The sequence below is a fragment of the Vicugna pacos genome, chromosome 7, assembly GCF_048564905.1.
Source record: "Vicugna pacos chromosome 7, VicPac4, whole genome shotgun sequence".
In the NCBI taxonomy this organism is placed as follows: domain Eukaryota; kingdom Metazoa; phylum Chordata; class Mammalia; order Artiodactyla; family Camelidae; genus Vicugna; species Vicugna pacos.
Genome location: NC_132993.1, coordinates 15,187,557 through 15,208,275, shown reverse-complemented (window position 1 = coordinate 15,208,275; position 20,719 = coordinate 15,187,557). Strand labels below are relative to the sequence as shown.

The 20,719-nt window shown below is 36.9% G+C and overlaps 1 protein-coding gene and 1 long non-coding RNA gene across 6 annotated transcripts in view; one reads left to right on the top strand and one right to left on the bottom strand.

The window, feature by feature from the left end:
• Nucleotides 1-2,385: 2,385 nt before the first annotated feature.
• LOC140697319 (uncharacterized) lies at nt 2,386-3,037 on the bottom strand. Its single transcript, XR_012074239.1, has 2 exons — nt 2,881-3,037; nt 2,386-2,723 (listed from the first exon to the last, which is right to left on the bottom strand). It is a non-coding gene; the product is annotated as an uncharacterized lncRNA (long non-coding RNA).
• CHRM2 (cholinergic receptor muscarinic 2) overlaps nt 2,575-20,719 on the top strand; it is a 456,984-nt gene continuing 438,839 nt past the window's right edge. For 3 of the 5 annotated variants that reach the window (XM_072964382.1, XM_031674641.2, XM_072964384.1), the window contains exons 1-2: nt 2,575-2,708; nt 13,895-14,052. The gene's annotated coding sequence lies outside the window, so the exon portion shown is untranslated. Of the gene's footprint in view, nt 2,709-3,326; nt 3,410-13,894; nt 14,053-20,719 lie in introns of those variants that run through there. The other 2 variants (XM_072964385.1, XM_072964386.1) reach the window with 2 other exon arrangements.

Here is a 20,719-nt window from a genome sequence, read left to right as displayed (position 1 = left end):
TATATACACACACACAAAATAAACATTTCCCATATTTTTAAATTATATGAAAAGTTCCAGATTGTCTTACCATCCATTCTAAAACTTACCATGACCAAATACAAACATTATCATATTTTTATTTGTGATACTCTTTTTTTCTTTTTAAAAAGGGGCTAGTCGAGTCAAAATGGTAAGATTTTCAACTGTCGTGCTTCTTTATAACTGGATTTTTGTTGGTTTGTGTAGATTTGAAACAATGCTGCTAAGTTATCATTATGTTAAGGGGAGTGTTAAAGGGAGTATCCTATAAAAAGAGAGAGGGGACAGAATCCCAGAGGTGTATACAAACTTTATCATACAACAGTTACTACTTTTGTGAGGCTTCTGAGAAAAAAAATATGCATGGAGGATAAGGCCAGGACAAGGAATCTTAGGTTATTGGCTGGGGCTTTGGGCCCAAACTGCAATATGAATAGTGATCTTGGCTGGACTGCAGAAAGGGCAGCTTTAATCCAAGCTAGAAATAGATCTGTGTTCTCAAAACATGTGAGCATTGCCCCTTTCCTCCTCGTGCACGCAGGAATCTCATCCCTCTGTGAGAAAGCAAACAAGCCAGGGAGGAGTAAGAACAAGAAAACAATGACTTCAACATCCAGAGTTCTGCTGCTCTGGCCAGGCTGCCCTCAAGAGGAACCATCTACCAAGTGCGACATCAAAGAAATCTTGCCAAGAAGAAAGGACACACTCAGCCAGGTTCATTGCAGAGAGAGCTGTACACCCAGGCACAGCCTACAAATAGAATGTTCTTTCCCTTGACACTGACCCATTCTTGGTAGAAAGTTGAGGTTGGGATGTCGGGTGAAAACTCCATCCAAGCCTGCTCATTAATGAAAAAAGAAGGTTTGTTTGGAAAACTCAGTGGAAAAAAGCATCAAATCAATTAGCAGTGCTTTGCAGACAAGTGACCTAATTGACAGGATTTTTCACTTTTATACCTGTCTTAGGACCCAGAAGAGACTCATTTATTCATCCAACAAATCTCTGTATTTGAGCACCACATACCAGAATAGAATTTGTGGTTGCAAAGATCACTAAGAAGTGGTCTCTATAATGAAAATCTCCTTTCACGTTTGAGAGACACAGTTTCCAAGGAAGAAACCAAATAAGTGACTATTCATCAAAATGATGGGAGAGAGAGAGAACGCCAGGTGGGTCTCATAGCAAAATGGGTGTTTTCATTTCCTTGGAAAACCAATACTTAGGAACTTCAAGCTTTATACTTTGAAAGACTGCATTGAATAAACTCTGTTGACCCCAAAGTTTCCAAGATGCCTGATTTTTTTTGCCTTTGCTCTTTGTTTTTCAGAGCTGACCTTTACTTAATGATGTTTTACTGTAACCCAGGTTCATGTTGCATCAAATGGTATGTTTTTAGAAAAAAATCCCATAGGACTTTCCTGGTAATTTTGCAGTGGTCTATTAGAATTTTAAATACTTCAGAAAATGGACTTTAAAAATCCACTTGAAAGAATTTGAAAGAGAAAGAAAATCTGACCTTTATAATAAATTGATACTGTTATAAAAATACACCCTAGAGAACACTGGGAATGGTCATTTAGAGTTGGACACTAGCAAAATAAGCTCTTTAATGTCTCTCATAAATATTTTTTATATTCCTTTCAAACGGTGAGAGCATTTTTTTTTCCAGCGCATTTTTCATCCATAATTATTTTCTTCTCATTGCAGGTATCAGTCCAGTATAATTTACACATGACATTTAGGCAGAAATGGGAACATTTCCATTTCCTGTTTCTAAATGCTGGGGTATTCACAGTGTCAACTGGTCTTATGTACTATAGTGTTGATCCTAGTGGTGGTTACAGAGAAGAATTGTGTGATGTTCCATCTGAGGTCCTATCTCGGGGCAAGTGGTCAAATGTAGCTTGGCAAAGAGTCGGTCATCGTGAATGCAGTTTTCATGCAGAAACAATATGTTGTTTTTTTTAAATATATAATGAAGGTCCTGGTTTGAGACCATACAGAGTACATATTTAGGTATGAAAGACCACACTGTCTAAAGAATGTTCTCTGCCTCTGCACACAGTGCCTTGGGGAATCTTTTTTGGTTCTCTTTTTCACCCCTCTGAATCCCTTGGTTTCATCAAAAGAGATCAAGTTCATACTCAGTACAGATGGACTAAGAAATAAGAGAGGATCCGAAGGAGCAACTGGAAAGTAGGGATGGGAATCTAAGAATAGATAAGCCAAGGAAATGAGTTCATTAGGTAGAGACGGGCAAGGTCTTCTGATGTAAATGTAAGTTTTGTTACCGATCCCTTCGAGTCAGGCGCCAGCAAGGGTCCTTCTGTCTGCTGACATTCAAGGCAATAGAACAAGACCAAGTTCGGTTCCGAAGCAAAGTTTATTCTTTGATCAAACAAAGGAGAGGTGCAGGCGAGTGCGCTGTAGAGCACAGGCTCTCCCAGCGGGCCGGGGGCGGGGCTGCTGTCCGGCAGCGCAGGGGGCGGGGTCTCGCTGGGCGGTGCAGCTGCGCCCCAGCGCACGGCGCCCGGCGCGGCGTCTCTACCCGCGGCACGCCGCCGCCATCTTGGGCTGCGGTGACCGTGCAGCGCTTCACCACACAGCTGAGGTGTCGGCCGCCATTCACGCTGAGGACTCCGGTCTGAAGAGCCAAGTTCCAGGCCTCAGCACACGGCCCTCTGCAGGCAAGTGAACCTAGACTAAACACAAAAGAAGAGGTTAGACCTTATCACCTAGATTCCGTCTGACTTTCCCCTGGGACCCGAGTCGGCTTTGCCGGTGACAGTTTGATAGTCAGGATATAATGCCTAAAAAAAAAAATCTTCAAATCTTAATGGCTTGACAAAGTTTGTTTACCCACTTAGTGGTGGAGGGCTGGGCCCTACATCGTCTCTTTTACGCAGACACCAGGAGGCAAGAACATCTCACTATATGTCCTCCGCAGCTGGCTGGCAGAGGCAGAGAAAGCTGGAGGGCTGTTCATCAGCTCAGACACTGTGGCTCAGATGGGACACGTCCGTCCTTTCCATCACTGCTCATTGGTTCGAATCGGCTAAATGACCCCGTTCGCGAGGGGTGGGCTAAAGTGCGTAGATGTTTAGTGAGCGGCATGTGTCCCAGCCATACAGTTTGAATTCCCCATTATAGAGGCTGCATGGCTGAGCCTGGAGCCCACAGGAACTGCTCAGGGCCTTGAGCTGCTTATTCCACTGGCTGGTTACAAAACTGTTACTTTGGACTTGGTTTAGCCTAAATTCCGTTGGAACTGATGCCATTGGGGTGTCACCTTGGTTCCCAATTCTGCCTTTGCTGGGGCGATGCTGCCTTCTCTTGACACAGCTACTATGCGTCACGTTGGAGGGACGAGACTACGCACTGACATGCTGTAGGTTCCTGATTTACTTTACCGGTATAACGGTGGAAGCAGAAGTCAAGGCAGTACATTTGTGTGTGGTATTTCGTTAGTCTGTAGCCTCCTCTGGGGTACATAGTTGCTTACGACAATTTTAGTACAGGAAACCTACACCGGGATTCATAAAGAAGCTAAATCTTCTACACTCTGCTGATGTTTTTATTCCAAAAAAAAAAAAAATGGCACTAACAATCATAAGGGAGAGCTTACCATGATTTGGCGCTACTAACTAGTTCAGTGTCTGCATGGCCACCTCCTAACACGGGGGAGGAAAAAGAGTCAAGGCCAGGGAACGCTGAGTAACATCTCTGCCTACCACTCTCTAGCAGCTCAAAAATCCTTGCCAGTTCCGACCCTCAGGCCATACCAGTGTCTTGAGCCCTTGTTTACATTGGTTGGGCAAACCTCCACCTAAGGGCAAATGAAAGGACACAGCCAGGTTTGTTGGTTGTTTGGGTGAGTGTGGAAAACATGGTTTCCTCCACTTAGTACATCTTCTGACTATCCTTGCAGGCTTGTGTCAAAAGCCTGTGGGAGAGGGAGGCAATGGAAGACCAAGAAACTATTAACAGGGTTGGACCACTGAGAATTGCATCAGCAGCACTCGTGCTAAAAATTTCACAGCCACAAAATGCCAGCAGCTTTTGTTAGGACAAGAGACAAGGAATTCAGCACAGATAACAAGACGATGACATCAGGCACAGTTGCCCTCTGCTCAAATGTCAGTCCTTGACATGGGGCACTGGCAGCCCGGTGGGGATGTTGGCAGGCACTGGCACTCTCTGCAGTGCCTTGGTAGGGCAGGTGTCGAGGTTGTGCTTTTGGAGGGTGCTAGCAGCAGATTTCCTGCTTTTGGTCTTGGCAGAGACGGGGGACTTGATCCATAGAGAGCAGGGCCAAGTGAGGAATGAAATGGCCTATACTGAATGGCAGGCAAGAGGGTCACTTTACAGAGCGCACCAGAAACTATTCACAATTTCCAGAATCACCTGGGAGAGATCTGAGGAGGAGTGGAGTTTCTGCTTGGGGTTGAGTATGCAAAAATACATTTTGGCCTATGAGTGTGTCCTAGGACTCCACAGAGACGAGGATCCATGTGGTTCTTCTTTACTTTTGTTTCTTAAATATTTGTTCAGTACTTAGTGGGGAGGAAATAAAAGTTGTAAGCCCTCTTTATTTCAAAATAAGGAATTTTGTATTATTTTATTTAATTATTATTTATAATTTTCATTTTATTTATAATATGCATTTACTATGTGTAATTGTTTTAAAACAGCAAGGGAAAGCATTTGGCACCCAATTTGTAGGATAAAATGAATAATTTATTCCTGCTGGCAGCCTTGCACTGTATCCTACCTGGTCTCAGAATTCCAGCTGGTTTAGTCACATCTGATGGTAGTTTGAAATCAGCTATGGTGGAAACATTTACACCATGAAAATCAGCAAATGTAGAAATTAGACCTTTTTCTTTTTTTTTGAAAGTCAGTTTACAACTGACTCCCAGCAGTACAGAGAGTTGAATTGAGTTGAATTTTTCCTGTAGGCAACTGAGAACTTTTGAAATGAATAATGTTTTCAAAAACAGTTTTAGAGAGATTAATCTGGCATTGATACATAGAAAATGCAAGACTTGAGAGACAGCAAATGGTTATGAGCTTCTTAAAATAATCCTGGGACAAGAAATTGAGGACTTGAACTTGAATAGTGGTGACATAAATAAAAAGGAAGAAATGAGTCAAAGAACCTATTAGTGAAGACCTTGATTTTGGCAAAGAAGGTCAAGACGATTTGCCCTTAGTAGATGCTCTTTAAATATTTGTTGAATTAAATCAAATTTTAGTGAAACTTTTATTTACAAATTAAATTTTCTTTTTCTTTTCCCCTGTTCTTCATTCTCTTTGTTCCTTGCACATACCTATTTCTGTTTCTTATGTTGCTCTTTTTTTCCATTATTTTATTTTTCTTTATTTCAGTCCTAGAGTAATTAGTGACCAATTTTACTAGCTACTCAGAAACTTGGATAGAAATATCTCTTGGCAGATGGGGTGAAAGATCTATTCCTCTCAGAGATCAAGTAGTTGGTATTCCTCCACACAGGCATTGCAACATAGCCTATTTCTGGATTGAGAAGTACTTCATACTCTCAGCATGCTTATGTATCCTACTTCAGTGACATTTTATAGATGGAAACAACAAAATGAATGAAATATGAGTCACCTTTAAAACTTGCAGCATGCCTGTCAAATTAATTGCATATCTTAAACACCAAATTCATTCCTTTAATTGAGTGTCTTATAGGTGCCACCTTTCGGCATATGCTGTAGTTAATGGTCAATTGTTGCCATAAATGATTTAACATTTGTATACACACGAGATGACATGCCATAATTCATGGAAATGCCAATGCTGTGAAAGAACCACAAACAGTGATAAATGTACTGTCAATTTTGGTATAATTACTCCAGAACTATCATCCCACTTTGATATGTTGAAATGCATTAGTGCGTAACAAATGTGCATCATTCCTGTGATCAATGTCCTATTTCATATGAAAGAGTGTTACTGTATAATTATCATGTTATTCTTTCTGATGATTTTTCTGTCCAGCTATGCTGTACATCAATTTAAAAGTAAAACCACAGATTGTCTACCTGGATGAGAATGACTATACTGATCATAATTAGCCCACGGTTGATATATGCAATTTTAATTTAGACATTAATTATGGCTTGTGACTTCATTTACATGGTAGATGATTAATTTGTCCACTTGAAATAGTCTTTTCTGACTAGCAATATTATGCCCCCAGTAAGTGTTACTCTCTGAGCCTTAGATCTGAGAACTTTTTTAATGTATTATTTTGGTCTTTTCTTTCTTCTTTTTTACTTTGTTTTCTTTTTCTTAATTCTGTTTATTTCATTTTGCTGAAGTAATATTTTCTAGATTAAATATTGAGGTCAATTAGGTACAGCAGTAATGGGCAAAAAACCATTTTTGTAGATTCAGTATTTTAAGAATTTTCTGATAGTTTGTAGAAAGAATAGAGGGAACATGAGCACTTCTGTTTTACAGGCATCCTTAGCTTAGTCATATCCTTGTAAAAGGGCAACAGGGTACACCTTTGGCCTTGCTCAGCACCCTTAAAGATGCACACAACAGGAAGACACCAATAATTTGGCTGAAATGTGAGTCTGCCTTGCCCGTGCTCCAAGATTGTCACCCAGCTAGCGATGGCACTGGCTGACCCCTCAGTAGCGACCTCTCACGTTGCTCTGCTGTCCTCTTCTTGCAAAAAAGCGATAATTTTTATTTATTTATTATTTTTATTGGATAAATTTGACATGTCACATTGCAGAAATCTAAGACTTCATGTTACTTTGATACTTCATGTTACTTTTATGTATTGTAATATGGTTGCCAGTGTAAAATATTTACCACATTACATACTTAGAGTGCAATATTATTGTTAATGTTCAATGAACTGTACATTAATTCTCTATGGCCATTTTACTATTCTTTACAAATTTGTACCCTTAAACACCACCAATCTTATCCCCCTAACCCCCACGTCCTGGTAACTACCATTTTCGTCTTTTTTTTTGGTTTTACATATTTGTCTATTTTAGTTTCCATATATAAGTAATATAATACAGTACTCATCTTTCTCTGTCTTAGCATTATGCTAAGCTGATCTTGCTTAGCATAATGCCCTCAAGGTCCATCCATGTTGTTGCAAATGGCAGGATATCCTCCTTTCTCATGGTTGAATAATATTCCATTGTGTGTATATACCACATCTTTTAAATCTGTTCATCCTTTGATGGGCATTTGGGTTGTTTCCATATCTTGGCTATTGTGAATAGTGCTGCCATAACATAGCTGTACATATATGATCAAATTCCAGTTTTCATTTCCTTTGTGTATATTCCCAGAAGTGGAATTGCTGGATTGTATGGTCTATTTTTAATTTTTTGAGGAGCCTCCATATCTCTTTTCATAGTGGTTGGACCAAGTTATATTCCTACCAGCAGTGTATAAGGGTTCCATTTTCACCCACATCCTCACCAGCTCCTGTTGTCACTTGTCTTCTTGCTGATAGCCATTCTACAAGTGTGAGGTGATAGCTCACTGTGGTTTTTATTTGCATTTCCCTGATGGTGAATGATGTTGGGCATCTTCTCATGTATCTGTTGACCATTTTGATATCCTCTTTGAAAAAATGTCTATTTAGTTTTTCTACCTACATTAAAATCAATTTGCTTTTTTGTTAAGAAGTTGTGCTAGGTCTTTATGTATTTTCTGTATTAACCCCTTATTTGATGCATGATTTATAAAACTTTTCTCCCATTTTGCAGCCTACCTTTTCATTTTGTTTCTTTTGCTATGCCAAAGCTTTTGGGTTTGATGTAGTCTCATTTGTTGATTTTTGCTTTTGTTGTTTGTGAAAAGCAATCATTTTTAGAAGTTAATTAATCTTATTTTCTTTTTGAAAAACATCACCATTCACTGAGAGACAATATTCTGGTAAAGATTTTTTTTAAATGAGTTAATTTATGGTCTGAACATTTAAGTAGAAAAAGTGTGACACTTGAAAGAAACATAATTCAGGAGGAAGTGAGACATCTGAGAAACCACAGGACTTTCTCCAAACTTGTGGATTTGGGGATTAGGGACTGTCTCTAGATGTAGCACTGAGAGCTGGTTCAAGGTCTACAGCAAAGCAGTTGTAGCAATGACAGGGTTACTCTGCAGTCCACTGACCTCTCTGAAACAGACCTTGTTAAACTAACCCGTATCTTCCTAGTTACTTTTCTACAACTAACTGCCCAGCCCAAACTCCTCTGTCTTGTTACCTTTTTACAGTTTATCACTCTTTGTGCTATCTAGAAGTGTTGGCTCTAACTGCTTCTTTGGGTCTTCATTTTTCTTGTGTAGCCTCCCATGGACATGTGAAAATTACTAAATAAAACTTCTGTGCTTTTCTCTTGTTAATCTCTCTTATGTCAGTTTAATTCTTAGGCCCAGTCAAAGAGCTAGAGAGGCTATAAGAGAAATTTACCCTTAGGAGGTCAATAGAAAGATGGGAATGTTTACCTGAAATACCAATTTATGTAACATTTTCCCGTAACATTGCTATAAACGAACAAACTACAGTTATTTCTGTAGGACATAAAATTGAAACATTTTGCTAGAGATTTTAAAACATCCATATGTTGAGCATCTTACCCCTGGCAGGCAGACTGTGCTGTCCATAAAGACAGAAGGCATGAGCCAGAGCCAGGCATTTCTAAGATGAATTTCATCAAAGAAACATAAAACTGTGGGTAATATTTATCTGCATTGACTCTGTGGTCAAAAGATATTCACAAATCAAGAAGAGTGTTGTGGTGATTAATTTTTTGTATTAACTTGACTAAGCCATGGGATTCCCAGACATTTGGCCCACACATTATTCTGAGTGTGTCTGTGTTTGTACGGTGTCTCTGGATGAAATAATCATTTGAATCAGTAGACTGAGTAAAGCTGATTTCCCTCCCTAATGTCAGTGGGCCTCATCTAATCAGTTGAATGCTTGAGTAAAATAAAAACCTGGAATAAAAGGCTGCCGGCAGTATGAGCTAGGACATTGGTCTTTTCCTGCTTTCACACTTGAACTAAAAAACTGGCTCTTCCTAGGTCTTGAGCTGGACAGATTTCAGCCTGGACACCTTTTGGCCTGGACACCATTGGCTTTCTTGGTTCTCAGACCTTTGGACTTGGACTATAACTACACCATCAGCTTTCCTGGCTCTCCAGCTGGCTGATATATGTATATCTATATATATCTATATCTGTCTATCTTCTATTGGTTCTATTTCTCTGGGAATCTTGACTAATACAGATTCTTGGTACAGGGATCCACGGGGGTGATGCTGCCACCCCAGTGGGCTTGGAAGGCAAGACATTGAACCAAAGAGGATTATTCTCAAACCTTAAGAGCTAATGGAATTTTCCCTGCTAGGGCCCCATCACCTGTTTTTTTCCTTCTGGTTTTTCCTTTTTTGAGTGAATTGTGTATCCTATGCCTCTTGCATCATTGTATTTTGGAAGTACGTAACTAGTCTGTTTTAGTAGCTCACAGCTGGAGATAAACTTTGCCTCAGGATCAGTGGTATTTTTAGTCTTCCTGTATTTGATTTAGATGATATTTAGATAAGATTTTGGACATTAGACTTGAGAATTGATGTTGGAAGGAATTAAGACTTTGGGCTGTTGGAATGGAATAAATGTGTTTTACATGTGAGAAGGACATACACTTTGGTGGTTTGGGGCAGAATGCTATGGACTGAATTGTATCTCCCTGCCTTCCCCAATTTGTAAGATGGTTTTGAGAGATGGGGCCTTTGGGAGATAATTAGGTTTAGATGAGGTCATGGAATAGGGTTCTAATGATGGGATTAGAGAACTTGCTTCTCTCTCTTTGTCCTCACCATGTGAGGACAGAGAAGATGTCTGTTTAGAAGCCAGGAAGAGAATCCTCACAAGAAACTGACCATGCTGGCACCTTGTATGTTTTTTTTCAAAGAGTTTGTATTCATAACTTTTAGCTTCTTACCATCCACTTCTTTTAAAAAGGAAAAAGATCTGGACGACTTGTGAACTCTTGTCCATGATGTGTGAAGTTAATTATTTATTCTAAAAATATTTTATTTAAACTTTTTTGAAGAGGTGATAAAAGACAAAAGTGAATGCAAAGTTTAATTGTTCAGAACTACCTTTTATTAATTTTTAATATTGAGATGTCACAAAAACATTATAAATATTAAATGGCTTATAGAGACCAGAGTCAGTTTCATATTAAAAATTATAAAGAAATGTATAGAACTTGTATAAAGAAAATATTACTCAGGGACAAAAAAGAAGACGTAAATAAAAGTAAAGACATTTTATCAGATAGGAAAATTGAGTATTATAAAAATTTCAAGTCCTTCTACATTTATATATAAATTCAATGTGATGATACTGAATATTAAAATTTGGGGCAGTGGTGTGGTTAGGTGTTGAAAGGAACTTGAAAGTTTGTTTCCATGTTTATTGAAAAAATAGTTCTGAGAAAAAATTTTAAAACATTTAAAGAATAAGGGTAATGTGTTGATAATAAGCTTAGAGTAATTGGATATATTTGGTCTTGGTACATGAATAGATATTGAATTGATTAACTCTGGGATCAAGAAAACTGGATTTAGTCTGGTTTCCTCACTCATAATTATGTGACCTCAGACAAGTTACTGCCTTATTTTCCTCTTCTGTGAAATGGGTATAATAATAGGTAAAATTAAGTGAAACTACTTAAAAAAAGAATATGTTAAGGAATAATCTTTTAATGAGTAAGCATTCTTGAATTAATGACAAAACTCAGAAAGTAAAATTCAATGATAGCAAAATTTTAAATAAACATTTAAACATTTAAAATTTACTCTAAAAAGGTGAAAAAAAATCAAAAGCCAAACTCAAAATATATTTTGTAACAAGTAAAACTAACTACTCAATAGAAATACTGGCAAAACACATAATGAAGTTTCGTAGAAAAAGAAATACACATTCCTTATAAGTCTTTGAAAAACAGACTCAAATTCATTCTTAACTGAAGAAATCAAGTTAAAATAATTGGATATAGTATTTGTATACATATTATCGTGGAGAATATGAGGCCGAGAGTATTTTTCCTACATTGTTTTGTGGAGCACAAAACTGGCATAGCCTCTTGAAAGGGCAGATTGATAAATTATTTCAAAATGTAAAAAAAGTACCTGTCCTTCTACCAAACTAGTCCATATTTAAAATGTATGGATTTCTCACATATGTGCACAAAAATAAAAAGGGAACAACTCAAATGTCAATTGATAGAATTAAGTTTAATAAATTATGAAAAAATTTCCAAGGCATATTACAACATGAGAAAATCAAAATGAGAACCCTATGTATGCAATATTTCCAAAATTTGTGTGTCTCTCTCTATATATGTATATACGTGTTGTGTGTGCTCGCATGTGGGCATGTATGTATATATAGAGACAAACGTGCATTATGTAGAAAATTCGTGGTAAGATACTTAAAAATGTTTATTAGTAGTCACATTTGTAAGGTGAGAGTGAGAAAAAATGCTTTTTGTAGTTTGCATTTTTCAAATAAATATTTATGTATTACTTTCATGGTAAAAGACTATTAAAACTTAAAAATAAAATACACTGAAGAGTCCTGGAGCAAGTATGTCTATTTTTTCCCATATTTTTGAGGAAAAAAATAACATATGTTAGCAATATCTAATGAAGAATCCTGTAAAACTTCCTAAGAAACATGAGAGAGGATTCCTAAACAGAGAATATGTAATTCACAAATTGATTTTTTTTATGAATTTCTTAGAACTTGAAAATGTAAAAAGATGTGGAATGAACATTTCCATAAGTTATGAATGGATAAGAATTTTTGGAAATAAAAGTATTAAATAGGGAGTAGTTTCTTTAGATATTAAATTATTTGCATGCTATAATAATTTAAACTATAAAAATGACATTATGCTAAACAAAACTGACAAAATAAATGGACCAGAAAGAGACTCTTTTATGTAAAAGATGATTATATAATGATTAAATATCACAAATTAATGAGAGACATGCAGATCATTCAATAAATCATACTGACTGTTGATTAATCAATATCAATTATTAAATGATTAACCAATGCAAGTTTTTTAACAGCACTAGAATATATTCAATGAAAATTTTAAAGTAATAGGTTTAATAAAACTCCAAACCATGGAAGACCAGAAAAATACAAATAAATATTTATCAAATCTCTGCACAGATATCTTCTGTTTTGAAAAGCAGTGAAAGAAATTATCTTGGCAGTGATACAGATTTCACTACAATTAAATGTTTTTTAAAAATCTGTTGCTCAAAATTAAAAGACCAATTTATTAAGCAGACTACAAATGTGGAGAATACTTACATACGTATTACAGAAAAAGTACTGTTTTTGTTAATAAACAAGACTTATACAAAGCACACTTGTATAAATTGTGCACTTAAGACACACTAAGATTCTAAAAAATAAGTAGTCAACAAACAATTTATAATAGTGAAAATACAAATGACAAAATGGCTGTATACATATGGAAAAACATTGTCACAAGTAAATAAAATGTCAATTAAATTAACATCAAAATAATATGTTTGGACTATGAACTTACCTAAATTTTAAAAATGGAATAACAATACTTGCAAGACTATTTTTTTTCATAAACTTCTATAGGAATGTAAATCACATAGCCCTTTGGAAAGCAATTTTCCAAAGTGTATTGAGAACCTAAAAAGTAGTAGTACTTTTCCATTCACTGATAGACATTTATCTAAGGAAATATGGTGAAATAACTCATGCATAAAAATGATCCTGGAAACAGACACATGCATTTATATGATTAATAGTAAGAAGACGGTTAAATGAATTGAGATGAACGATTACAGAGTCATTTAAAATAATGTTTGCAAAGAGTTTGTTATAATTTAAATGGAAAAGAAATAGAGGTATGCATATAGTTTGGTTTCAATTATGCAAAGACAACACATATACAAGACAGATTAGAAGAATGAATAAAAAATATTAATGGTAGACCAGTCAGTAACCTGGCTTCAACATAAATACAGTAGCAGGATCATGTTGCCATTAAAATTTAGTAGATTTACTTTATGGGAGCAGGTGTTACTGCCCATCCATGATGATAAGACTTTGATTGAACAATAATATCTTTCCGGCCACTTGTTAACTGACTGAAGTTGAAAAGCAGCTACTTGACCTTTTTCCATGTCAGGTTCTTTGGCTCTCGTATGGTATTAGCAACAATAATAACTCCCTCTCAAGGTCATTTGAAAGATAGAATAAGGAATGAATGTGCAAGTATGCTGTAATGTCATGTAAATGTTATATGCTCTCATTAAATAGCTGATAATTATCAAGTATCTTAAAGTCTTGTCTGGGTCTATGGCTGAATTCTACTGACATAAAGTCAAGCACCAGTAACTTCATGGCTACCTTTCTTTGAGTGATGCTCCCTTAAAGAAGTACATTTGAAAATCCACCAATGGTACAGATTTGTCCATCAACATCAAATCAAAGTTGTATTTATGTCAGCAAGATATCACACACAGGAAGAACTGTCAGGTTGTTAATATGAAAAGCACTGACTAATTTATAAACGTACTCAGTTGAAAGATAATGGAAAGGCAAGCTGCCACTATTAAGAGCAATGTGAAAATGAGAATTGGAGCATACGACCTAGAAGTTTTTATCAGAGGAAAGCTTGGGAGATTTTGGTATAAGAGACAAAAATGACAAAGGCACAAGGCTGAAGGGTGACAGACCCTATTTTGACTGAATAATTATTTTTAGTCATCTTTAAATGGAATGATTTTCATTGTGTAGGTGCAACCTGTTAAAAAGGAAATAAAACCCAGAGAGGACAAAAGAAAAAGGAATGGACTCAAAAGCAGTGTGAGAGGTGCCACTGCCCCTCTCTAGAATTCTAAAGCTTTCACAACGGTAACCACAGACAGGGTGTGAATCACCACCACCTTCTTTAGGTAAGTTTTGAGATGCAAGTCTTTCCTGCATCACCATTTCCCATACATATAAGTATGGGATGGAGCAGAGATATGACGTTTAGATAATTATGAAGTGTAAGTGTGGGAGAGGAGGAAGAAGAGGTAGAATAAGGTATGTTTATGTATTTGGGGAAGAAAATGTAAACGTGAAGACTTGATGTCACTCTTCCCCCTATGATCAGATAGACACAACCAGGCACTCACTGTACCTATTGCTCTGGTTTCTGGTATAAAACAGTCACCTCCTCTGTATCCTTGTTCTCCAGCTGAGCATAAGGTTGGTCAAAATATCTGGTTAGTATGACTGATCCTATTGCCCTCTTGCCAACTAATTTTGAAAAAAAAAACCCAATTAATTAACTGACAGTTAATTGAATATATCATTTGTCAACAATTGTTTGTACTTGTTTTGCTTGAATCTAAAATCAAAGTGACTTCAGAGTGTTGGAATAGTTTATGCTTTTCCTCCTTGTTGGTACCAAATTCCCTGCATTCAATAAATTTTACTGTTTACTTTCTAGTATAAAAGCAATATATTCTCATTAAAGAAAAGTTTTAAAACACAGAGAAGTAGAAAAAAGATTGAACATTATAGTTCTGTTACTTAAAGCTACATGATTTTTCATATGTTGGTTTTTACATGTATTTTTGTATATTCATGCTTAATAATATAGTTTATATTTTTACTTAATAATGTTATCACACATTTCTTAAATGAATGTCTTAATGCCTGTGTCATATTCCCTCTAGTTAATGGCACCATTAGCACTGGTCCACTGAATCACACCTCTAAAATCTTTGTATATAACTCTATTATACAGTTGAGATTATTTTCTTAGGGTTGATTTCAAGAAACAGATTATTTTCCAATTATTGTTGATAACAGTTGCTATCTATGAATCATTCTAAACCCTATTATAGTCCTATACATAAGAAACTACTATATTACTGGATATGAAAGATTTTTAAAGCTTTTAAGATGATAAAATATATCCTTCTCATCCTAAAGCCAGCAAATTTTAAATTAAACATTAGAAGCATTTTCATTAAAGACAGCAAGAAAGCAAATATGTTCACTAATATCACTATTATTTAACAACATTCTGGGGATAATAGTTACACAACCAGACTAGAGGATATAATATTGGACTTGAGGTAAAAGAATTGGAAAGGAGATATAAAATTGTTCTCTGATGATATGAGCATATGCTTAGAAAAATCACTTAAATAAGAGAATTTAGTAGTATAGATAGGCCCAAATTAATTGTCAGAAATCAGTGAAAAGATAAAATTCTTAGAAGTATACCTTACCACAAAAGTGCAAAAGAAAAGTAAACAAAGATTAGAAAAACAAACCTACCAAAAACAAACGAGAAACAAAACAAAACAAAAAACCCCACCAAACAATCCCCAAAGAAAACAAAACAGCATGTGTGGTGAAATAAATTATGATACATTGTTGAGGTAAAGATAAGTTGTTTCCTGTCTTTCTGAAGCAATTTGGTGAATGAGTAATGTGGCCCTGGTCGATGGGCCCTGGTCCTAACTGTTGCCCTCTGGCTCCAGCCACAAGTTCCACAATGGGACTCTGCGGTAATTGTCAGTAAAGTCAGTTCTTTGCCTCTCAATCTGCGCTGTCCTCATGATTGTCCCAGAACAACAGCAGAGTTTGTGATTCATTGTGAACATCTTTTTTTATGCTGTCAAGTTTAGTACATTGTCCTATGACAAATAGGTTTGGTCTTAGTTTTGTCTTATTAAGTTATTCTTTCTGTTTTAAAAACTTCTGCACTGAATTGCCTTTTTGGCCTCATTTTGTGTGTGTGTGTGTGTGTGTGTGTGTGTATATATATTTGTTGTTCAAGAAATGATCATTGCAACTGTACTTCATAAAAGAGCTTTAAAGCTTGATTTTAGATGGTCTCCATTAACTCCTTGCTGGAAGCAACGATAAAATTAGGGTATCTCCTCATTGTCCCTCTTTCCTCTCCCTCTTCTCACCCCATCTTTTAGTTGATTGTTTCATCTTTCTTAGTGTTTACCTTTGAGCTGTTGAATAAACCTATGCTTCTTTAATTTGGTTAATGAGGAGAGTTTAATGAAGGGAAACAGGCAATTCAACAAGGAATGAGGAGGCATCTAGGACTAGCAAAGTCAGAAGCTCCCTCAGTTCCTGCAGGATTGAGGGGGAAACAAAGAAATGGTTACCAGAACATGTTGAGAGTATAGCCAAGGAGAGGGGCTGCTTGATAGGCAATGTGGCCGCAGGTGGAGGAATACAGCCACAGCCAAGATGCAGCAGTCCTTGGTTTTTACCCTCATCACCAAAACAGGAAAATAGTAAGTATCTAATAGTGTGGTTGCAATTAATACACAGAAATGAGATATATCTCTGTTGGCTTAGTAACAGTCAAATCACAATTCTCACTGGGTGACTGGACATGCGGATTCTGGGTGAGGGGTAGTGTGCACACATAGATGTACGTAGTGAGGAAAGAGAGAGAAAGCAAATAGGAGTGTTGGTGAGGGCTGTGCAGGACAGTGTTTTTCTTTACAATGATGACGTCTGACTCAGTTCTAAGGTGAGTTCGCATGCTTTATATTGATTTCATCAACTAGAATCAGTAATTCTTTTCTGTACTCATTCAACTCACTCTACTCCCTTCCTGCTACAAACGTATCTCCTTTCAAGTCTCTGTGCGTGTGTGTTTCTGTGCATGTGTGCATGGGAACAAGTTCTTTTTATATTTTACATAGAAATGTGCAAGGTTTATTTCCACTTGCATAACCACACAGTGATGTTTCATTGCCGGGGAAAGAAAGAAATCAGTGTAGGATATCTGACTCAGTTAGAAAATACTATTGTACATGCCACTTTTAGGTAGATGTGTTTAAAAATGCTTCGAGACTCAGCGGTCAGTGCACTGGAGCATGCCATGCCGTGCCACAATGTGAAAACTGAAAAGATGTGTGATTTTTGTTAGTGAAGAACGTTTACATTTACTAAATTGTGGCAGTCCAGATGGAGTGATTGTTATTCAGCAAGAGTAAGACAATAGCAAGGATGTAAATGATCTGGAAAAATTAGAATTGATTGAATGAGTACAGAGTAGAGCAATTCTGGAGATGCAGGCTATGGTGTTAAAACAAATATCACATTCTTAAATAAGACTTACGATGGAAGCTGCAAATGACATTCGTGTATGTGTGTGAGATGGGATGAGGAGAGATATACACTGAAAAAGAGATTAAGATGTTGAGAACAGCAAGAGACAAGGACACAGAGTCAGTGAGAAAAATAGGTGTGAGTATCGAGAGACACAGGAAAGGGGAAGAATGAGATAAAGAGAGTGTCTAAGCATCTAACATCTAAAATAAAATTTAAGAAAAAATGATGGAGTTGATTCTTTGAGGAAAAAACCAGATTATGGCCTGACACTAATTTCTTCACACAGCGGGAGCTATTGCTTCTTACATTTGGAATTCAAAATTGTAAAGTTGGGCATTTATGGGTTTCAAAGAGGTTTGTGAACACCCTGAAATTGTGTATGACATTTTGTGTGTGTGTGTGTGTGTGTGTGTATAACTACAGATATCTTATGAGGACAAGATCCACAGCTTTCATCAGATTCTCAAAAGATCCATGATCTCTAACAGGTTAAACTATGAGCAAGAGGCTTAACCTCGCACCATCATGCTGCTATTTTTGATGAATGGGATTCTTGGCAATGCACTTAGATCTAGTCTTTGGCCATAAATAACTCCAGTCGTGTCATGCTATATGATAAAGTCTATGCAAGTTTTGTGTGTGTTCACGTGTGTGAATGTGTGTGTGTGTGTGTGTGTGTGTATATATATATATATAATTTCTGGGTGGAAGGACGTTGACTTGGTTTGGAGAGCTGTGCCTGGGAAGTCATTAAGCAGTAGGATCAGTACATTTGCCTCCAAGATACTGAAGTGTAGAAGGGGCCCTATACTCCATGGGTTTGAACTGTTCAAAGGGATAAAAGTTTTTATGGGTCACCTGTAGAGACATCAGAATGACATTTCACTTTTGTTTGCACAATGGGAGGCTTTAATTTAGAAAGGGTAACAGAGGCCTCTTTTTGGAGAATGAACCAAGACCAAAGGTGTTTTTTTAATTTGGGGTCTCATTTGCCTGCTGTTTGTAAGTCTGGGAAGACACAGAGAGAAATAGTTTCTAGCTGTTCAGTAATTAGTTTTTCAGCTTGAAGACCCGTGTGATAGCAAGTGCCACAGAGTGTAAGTTCTCCTCCGTCATTCAGAAGCTAATTTGTCCATTATTTATGTTAGATTATTTATCCTTTGGCTTTTTCTTTCTTTCTGTTGCCTCATGTTTGGCAATAGCCATGATCCCTTAAGTGAAGGGAAATGGAAAAGATAACTGAATATTTTAAGTCATGCTTCTTTTAAGCAGTTCTGAGAAAATTAGAGAGAGGAGGTTCCTGAATTGTTCCTGTATAGATAAAATCCTATTAATGATAGAATGAGACAAGCTAAAATCTTGTCCAAGGTCCCATTCTATGTTGGATTTTGTAGCTATAAAAATCTTTTCTTTATATTAAATTAGCCCTTTACCAGGCAAGCAGGTCACATGATTAAAGGAAAGGATGCAATACGAAGAATTTCGGAAGCTACTTTCCTCTTTTTCAAGAAGTGAAATTTCTTTAAAAAATAGAGCAAAAGCAAGACAGCCTCAATAAGACATTGGGAAATATGTAAGGGGAAGTAGACAGAGGCAGTACCAGAGTCTTAAAGGTGCTTGTAAATTAGTCAACTGTTATTTTTGCTTATAAAATATATGTAGAATATTTTAAAATACATGTAATAAAAAGAATAATATAAAATAATAGATTTTCCTCAGAGATAGACATTTAAAAAAATTTGATCATTTATATACATATATCGTAATTATTTTATGAATATTTTAAGTACAAATTGTGGCTTTTCTAGATTAAATCTTGAGGAAGTTGTCAAAAAACACTTTGGGGAGGTGGGATAAAGAATGAACCTGGAGAATCACATGGATGGCTTCTTAGCTGGTCAGAGAAAAATGAAACATAGAGGAGAAAACTTTGGGGTCTGGGACACAGCACTGAAGGGATTTTAGGCAAAGTCAGGTCAGGCATGATTGACATGATAGAAAACACCTGAGTTCAGGTATAGAAAAGATAAAAGTATGAGAATTAGTTGTGAAGATAAAGATTTATGTTAGACGTTTTCAATTTTTTTAAAGTTTAGATTGCCATTGACTATGAAAATCGCTTGTATACAAATCCTCATTCTACAGCATTAGCTCCATCGCTACCACAATGCCACCTGCCTGGCAGGTGAATGTGGAGATGCGGTAGTTTCTAAGTGGGAGCTCTGGTACACATGGTCACCCATCCAACAAAAATCATCTGTTCCCCAACTCCAGCAGAGCAGTTATCACTGGGAAGGGTCTGCCCAGGCAACAACTACATTCTCAGAATTTCTTCCATCTAGGTGTGGCCAGGTGGCTAAATTCAAGTCAATAAAATGTGAGCAGAGGTGACACATGCCTTCAAGTTTGTTCTCCCAAATACCAACTGAAATTTTTTTTTTAAATACTCTTTTATCTTCAGGCTAGCTAGACTAGAGATACCTCAGGACAACCTGAAAAGCCACCTATTTAAGATGGCAGAGGCTCTACCATCCTGGGTTTCTGAATGTCTGGATCAAGGGGGCTGTAAACCTGTCCATCTGCCCAGTATTGCTATATAAGCAAAAATATACTTTTACTGTGTTGGAGCCATTGTACCATTTGAGGGCCATTTGTTACAACAACTAGGAAATACAAGTATACAGCATAATTCCATTTTAAGAAAAAAAATGGGTTCTTAAAACTACAAAATATTGAAGGATTGTTTATTCATGTATTCATTTCCTACTGAGTACCTATTAAATGCCAAGGCACTGTTCTAGGTGCTGGGGATACAGGGATGAATGACATAAAATCATTGCTCTTACAGAATTCACAGTATGTGAGAATTCACAGACAATGAACATACAAACAGATGCATAAGGGGTATCATTCCAACTGCTGACATGTTTAGGAAGAAATATAAAAGTGCAATAGCTTGTGCAATGATGCAGGGAAGGAAACGTGGTTAGAGAAGGCCTCTCCAAGGAGGTGATATTTGAAGTGAGACATAAATGTTGAACAAGAAGCAGCCACATGGTGATACTGTAAATGAGGCATTCCAGCCAGAGGGCCTGATAAATGCAGACACCTTGAGATAGGAATGAGCTTAGTGTGTTCAAAACACGGAAAGAAAGCTTGGAGCATTGAGGGAGAGAGGAAGCATGACTGGGAATGAAGCTGGAGAAAGGGCAGGTCATGGAAGGCCTGAAAGGCCATGGTAAGGGATCTTAGAAGCCATGGAGGGTTTTAAGCAGGACGTTGAAATGATTTGATTCATTCATTCAGACAATCTTTCTGGCTGCTGGGTAGAGAATAGACTGCAACATGGTAAAAACTGAAGCATGCTGCAGTAATCCAAGCGAGAGGTATTGGGGCTTGCACTGGAGTAGAATCAGTGGAATGACGACTAGAGACTAGACTTCGATCTAGAAATAGACAGTGTTAGATCTCATTATC